The sequence below is a fragment of the Eublepharis macularius genome, chromosome 1 (assembly GCF_028583425.1).
Source record: "Eublepharis macularius isolate TG4126 chromosome 1, MPM_Emac_v1.0, whole genome shotgun sequence".
NCBI classification, from domain to species: domain Eukaryota; kingdom Metazoa; phylum Chordata; class Lepidosauria; order Squamata; family Eublepharidae; genus Eublepharis; species Eublepharis macularius.
Window position 1 is genome coordinate 233,098,566 of NC_072790.1, and position 6,000 is coordinate 233,104,565.

At 51.8% G+C, this 6,000-nt stretch overlaps 1 non-coding gene across 1 annotated transcript; it reads left to right on the forward strand.

Moving 5' to 3' along the window:
* Window positions 1-1,733: 1,733 nt before the first annotated feature.
* On the forward strand, window positions 1,734-1,924 carry LOC129345795 (U2 spliceosomal RNA). The gene has a single exon (XR_008598616.1). It is a non-coding gene; the product is annotated as a U2 spliceosomal RNA (small nuclear RNA).
* Window positions 1,925-6,000: the final 4,076 nt, after the last annotated feature.

The window sequence follows — 6,000 nt, forward strand, 5'->3', positions numbered from 1 at the left end:
GAGCGCAGTTTTTCTATCAGCTTCAGAATCCGCATTTTATTATGGGCAATAATTGTGTGAGGGCAATGCTGGGTCCTTCTAACGTCAAAGGACCGATCTCATCACTAACCCTGGCGGGAAATGTCTAGTCCAGCTCCAAGCCAGACATCATTGCACTGTGCTGGAATTTCACACTTGTTGCTCCTCTGCTCTTTGGGTTGCTCTTCAGAAATGGTCTTAAAGTGTTGCGTTTCACTTATTTGGTGTCAGTGGTATATTGCGAAATATTATTGTTGCCCTATTTTGTAGGTACAACCAAACTATTTTAACCCAATTCTTAGCCAAATTTGTCTTAGAGAGCTGCAGGCAACCAAGATCCAGCTGAGGTCCAGCAGTGCAGGCAGCTGCTCTTGGGGTTGATTGCCTGGAGCACAGCCAGCAGCGCTGACCCAGGAGTGTAGGCCTTCCCATTACTGGCCACATCTGAGGGGTGCACATTAGGGCTGCCCATTCTGGGTAGGGAAATCCCTGAAGATTTGGGGGTGGAGCCTGGGGTAGGCAGGGTTTGGGGAGGAGGGGGGCCTTAGCTGGGTATAATGCCATAGAATCCACCTTGCAACGCAACCACATTCTCCAGGGAACTGATCTCTGTCCCTTGGAGATTATTTGTAATTCTGGGAGATCTCGAGGCTGTGCCTGGAGATTGGCATCCTTGGGTTGCCATGTTAGTCAGTTGTAGCAAAATAAAACAAAAGTCTGGTGGCACCTTAAAACAGAACAATATTTACTTTGACGTGGTAATTCACAAAAAGCGCATATTGAAATAAAAGTTCTTAGGTCACTGGGTGGTTGTTTTATTCAGCCCTGAGGGGACATTCGGTCCCACTTCCTCCTGGGCTGTTTAGCAGCCCAGCCCAGCCCTGGCAGCCTCCGGTTCCTCTGGTGGCAGTTGGAAGTTGGACGGGGGTGCTTTCAGCTGGGTCTGGGTCAAGGTACCCTTGCAGGGGCTGATTACGGGCTATCATTTCCTAGGGAACGTTGCTGGCAATTTTACTTTACCTCATTGATCTGCTTTTTAAAAAAGGTCTACTTGATTCCTTGTTGGGAAATCTGTGACTGCTCTAGATCAGTTGAGAAGCATCAGATTTTGATTGTGGAAAGCGACGGACGGCCAGTGCAAGAGAAAGCAAGGAGGAAATGAAAGGAAGAGGAGGAAGAGAGAAGGCTGGAGGGGGAGGAGGCTTGATGTTTGTTCAACTACGGAACAGATCTCATTCATTACAAAAAGTATGAATATGGTAACTCATGATGCTCTTTTGCCTTTTCTCCTTAATCTTTTCCTGATAGTCTGAAATATTCCCGTCTGTTTTCAGCTGGAAAACAGAGCACAAGAATGCCGGAAGGGAAATGTCTGGACAGCAGGCATGAAGCTAAAGAGTCAACGGAACCACAGGGCATCATGGGAAAGGAGGCGGGAGTATGCAGATTACCAGCCAATGTTGATCCCAGTCCTGGCAGTCAGAATCATGAAATTGACAAAGCGAAGGAAATCTACAAATTATGTCATCAAACTATCTGGCTGGAGGCTGATTATCTGAAAGGTAGAAGGAGTAGCAATTTCAGAACGTCATGGGCTGTCTTGTGCTCCCAGCTGTCCTTGCTGTGGGGTCGGGCACCTCAGGCTGTTTCGTTGCTCTCAGAGCCCTCAAGAACATCAGGATGATACAAAATGCTAGTTTTCAGAAAATTTCTTTATCGCTTCTCGGCCTTTTGGCTAAGATCAAGTGTAGTATCTGTTCTTATCAGTTTAATATCTGATACGTCCTCTATCTGAGGACTATATATTAAATGGATTTTTGGAACTGGGAGATGGAATAGGGGCTTGCTCCGTCCACTCCACGCATCGACCTGGTATTGCAGTACCTCCAGGAACGGTGCACCTCCCCCTGGGGAGAATATCACTGGTTGAAAAATAGATTGAAAAACTTTTCTGTTTTTTGCTCACTACTGTAAAATTCCTCTTCGCTCTCTCTTTTTTTAACTTCTTTCTTCTCAGCCTTTTGGCTTTGAGGCTAAACATTCTCTACCAAGTGATCTGTTCTTATCAGTTTAATAGGATGGCATGTCCCCCATTGGCTGCATATGAATAGATCTTTGCTGGTCTTATTTGCTGCTGCCTTGAAGAAATCACTTTCTGAAGCAATCACCCTGAAACTGTTCTTGCTGAGCTGAAGCCATACTTTTCATGTCTTGCCTGTCCTTTTAAGGACACTGATGAGAGGGAAAACCTAGAAGAGCTCCTGCTTTTTCCTCTAGATCATTGACCTGATCTTAGATGGAGAATGAAGATGAAGCATCAGAGGTGGTGCAGATGGAAATGATCCTACACATGCTCATTGTCCTGAGCCCAGGGTGGGACACCACCGAGGGTCCAAGGGGACCCCCCACTGGGACCAATCCCTGCCCCGGCAGGTGAGAGGCCCCAGTGGAGGCCTCTACAGGGGGTGGAATCTGGGCCGGGGGATGCCCCTGTCCGAGAGTGCTCCAGAAATGACGCCAGTCCGGAGGGCTCCCCCCAGTTCTAGTATTCAATCTTTCTAATAGAACAGTGAATTCCATGGAATTAGCAGTCTTCTAGAAAGGGTTAGGCTTTGTGCCCACACCTAAATATTCTCTGTTTGATGCTAGAGTTGATGTCTTTAATTAGATTATTGAAGCTTAAGAAATGGTATAGAGAGAGTTCAACAGACAGAGATTGTCATCTTTTCAACAAGATTAAATCCACTTTTACACCAGTCATTAGTGATCCAAGCATTAGTGATTAGTGATCCAGTCATTAGTGATTAGCGGCCCCCTGCAGAGTGACCAGACAAACCCTCCCATTGCCCGATGGGGGGCCAGCAATGCGCACTCGCTGGGCCACGTCCCAGCCACCATCCGACGGGGCCCCTGCTTCACGGTGGGGTACCTTGGGGTATGCTGGACGGAGGAAAGGGGGGACCAAGCCGACCTGCTCCCCCAATCTCAGGGGGGAGGGACCAGCTCCCAGCCCCATGTGGATCACGTATCCACAGGAAGGTCCCTTTGGCTGCGAGCCTTGCCACCTCTACCGCAAGTACCTGTCCTTGCAGGGGCTTGCTGGGTACTTCAAGCGGATACATGCGCAAGAGGTGCTCTATCTCTGCCACAGTTGCAAGGCCTCCTTCAGAGTCTTCGGTGATGTCGTCCGCCACTATTGCTCCTGCGACATGAGGCTGGGGACTCTCCCCCCGCCCTCCGCCGTGTCCCGCCCGGTGGACGAAGCCCTGGAAGAGGCCAACCACTTTGCGCTGTGCCAGATCTTGCGACTGAGCGCATCCTCCATGCCTCCCTCCGCCACCCCAGCCCTTCCCAGTGACACGGCTTCACCACTCCAGCAGGACCCTCCCACGACAGCTGCAGCATCTACCAGCTCCCCATCGACGGCCAGACCGAGAGACCACCCCAAGAGGCAGCAAAAGACCAAGGCAACCCCTGCGACCTCATCAAGTACCTCCCAGGTTGGGAAGGAACTGCCTCCCACCACCAGCACCAGGCCCTCACCAGTGCAGCCAGCACCACCAGCACCCTCTCCACATCCAGCGTCGCTTCAACAACCCACGCTGCCAACACCCGCCTGGACAGAATTGCCAGTAGCTCCCACACTACCAGCACCAACACTGGTCCATCGTCCTCCTGCTCCACCAGCCCAGGCAACGGCACCATCTTCTCCTGCCCAGCCTCAGCAGCCAGTCACTGAGACCCAAGAAGACAGCAGGGCACCAACCCAGTGGCAGACCAGGTGGATGGAGTGTATGGGGAGGGGGGCGTCACCTTCGAGGACCTCGAGCTGGCCATCCGAGAGTTCACCGCAGAGCTCTCGGAGGAAGCTGGAAGCGGGCACCGGGAGGCAGGCACGCTCAGGCTGCTCCCAATGCTGCCCCGGCACCCTGCTGTCCCCGTCTGTGGATATGCCAAACACAAGCCTGATACCCGGCAGACAATCAATTGCAAGCGGAGGCAGGAAGCGGAACCCAGCACATGGCTATGACCCCATGGCCGTGTCCCGCATCCAGAAGCTCTATCAGGCGAATAGAGCCAAGACTGTGCATGAGGTTCTTGAGGGCCCCTCCCTCTTCTGCACCATCCCTGCACCGCTTCTTCTCCAGCCTCTTCAACCAGGAGGATGCCTGTGAGGCCGACCGCCCTGACAGCCTCCCGCCTCTGCCCGTTGTAGACGCGTACGTAGACCTGATGCGCGACTTTACCACCAAGGAGGTCGAGGCCAGGCTCTGCTGCACCAAGAACACCGCTCCTGGGAAGGATGGCATCTGCTACAGCCTCCTGAAGCGCCTTGATCCACACTGCCACATGCTCACGGCCATCTTCAATGGCTGCAAGCACTTCCGCCGCACCCCATCATCCTGGAAGAAGGCGATGACGGTCCTGGCCCTGAAGAAAGGAGACCCTGCCGACCTCAGCAACTGGCGACCCATCTCTCTGTGCAGCACCGTCTACAAGATGTACGCCAGTGTCATCGCCGCCCGCATCACCGACTGGGCCCTGGTGGGCAGCGCCATCAGCACACAACAGAAGGGCTTCAGGTCCTGCGAGGGCTGCTACGAGCACAACTTCCTCATCCATACTGTGCTCGACACAGCCCGTCGCTCGAGGCGGCAGTGCGCGCTGGCCTGGCTGGACCTCACCAACACCTTCGGGTCCCTGCTGCACAGCCACATCTTCGACACACTGGCCAAGATGGGCATGCCTGAGGACTTCCTGGGCCTCCTCCATGAACTGTATGACGGCTGCACCACCACCGTGAGGACTACCGAAGGTGAAACCCCAGAGATCCCGATCTGCTGTGGAGTGAAACAGGGATGCCCCCTGAGCCCCATCATATTCAATCTGGCCATGGAGCCTCTCCTCCGCCACATCACCTATGGTCCTGGAGGCCTCAAACTCCATGGCCTGAAGGTCAGTGCCCTCGCCTACGCAGATGACCTCGTGCTGGTTGCCAAGTGCCCGGGTGAGCTCCAGCAGATGCTCAACACCGCCTCCAATGCTGCCGACTGGATGGGCCTGCACTTCAACCCCACGAAGTGCTCCTCCTTGCACGTTGACGGGAGCCTCAAAGACCGAGTCCTGCCCTCCTTCGTCACCATCCAGGGCCAGCCCATGCCCCACTTAGCCGATGGGGACAGCTACAGACACTTGGGGACTCCCACTGGGTTCCGGACTGAACAAACTCCCGAAGCCACCATCCAGGCCATAGTGAGGGACGCTGGCAATATCGACGCCTCGCTGCTGGCCTCTTGGCAAAAGATTCTAGTATTCAGTCTTTCTAATAGAACAGTGAATCCCATGGAATTAGCAGTCTTATAGAAAGGGTTAGGCTTTGTGCCCACACCTAAATATTCTCTATTTGACTACAGTTGATATCTTTAAACTAATTAGATTATTGAAGCTTAAGAAATGCTATGGAGAGAGTTCAACAGATAGAGATTGTCAGCTTTTCATCAAGATTAAATCCACTTTTACACCAGTCATTAGTGATCCAAGCACTGACACTTTTGAAAGAATAGTATTGAGAGACATCGAAGCAGCTGAACATAGAAAGGTCACACAATGGCATAATTTAACAACAGAAGAAAATCAAGCATTGTGTAGTTGGGCTGATTATAAGAACTTAATTATTAAACTAGCAGGTAAAGGAGAACCACCCCATCTATAGAAAGGCAGGTAAAGGAGAACCACCCCATCTATAGATAGGCAGTTATGAAGCAGAAGTATATAGACAACTGGAGGATACAGAGAGTTACAGAACGGTGAAGGAAGATCCTAGTTATCTTGTGGCTCACCTTATTAAGATCGTTGTGGATAAGGCAATGCTATTTGAAGAGATCACGCCAACGCTACACAGAGCGCTATTAAATAAAGATCCTAAAATGCTCACCTTTTGTGTTTTGCTGTAAATTCATAAGGGGAGTTTTCCCCCTAAAG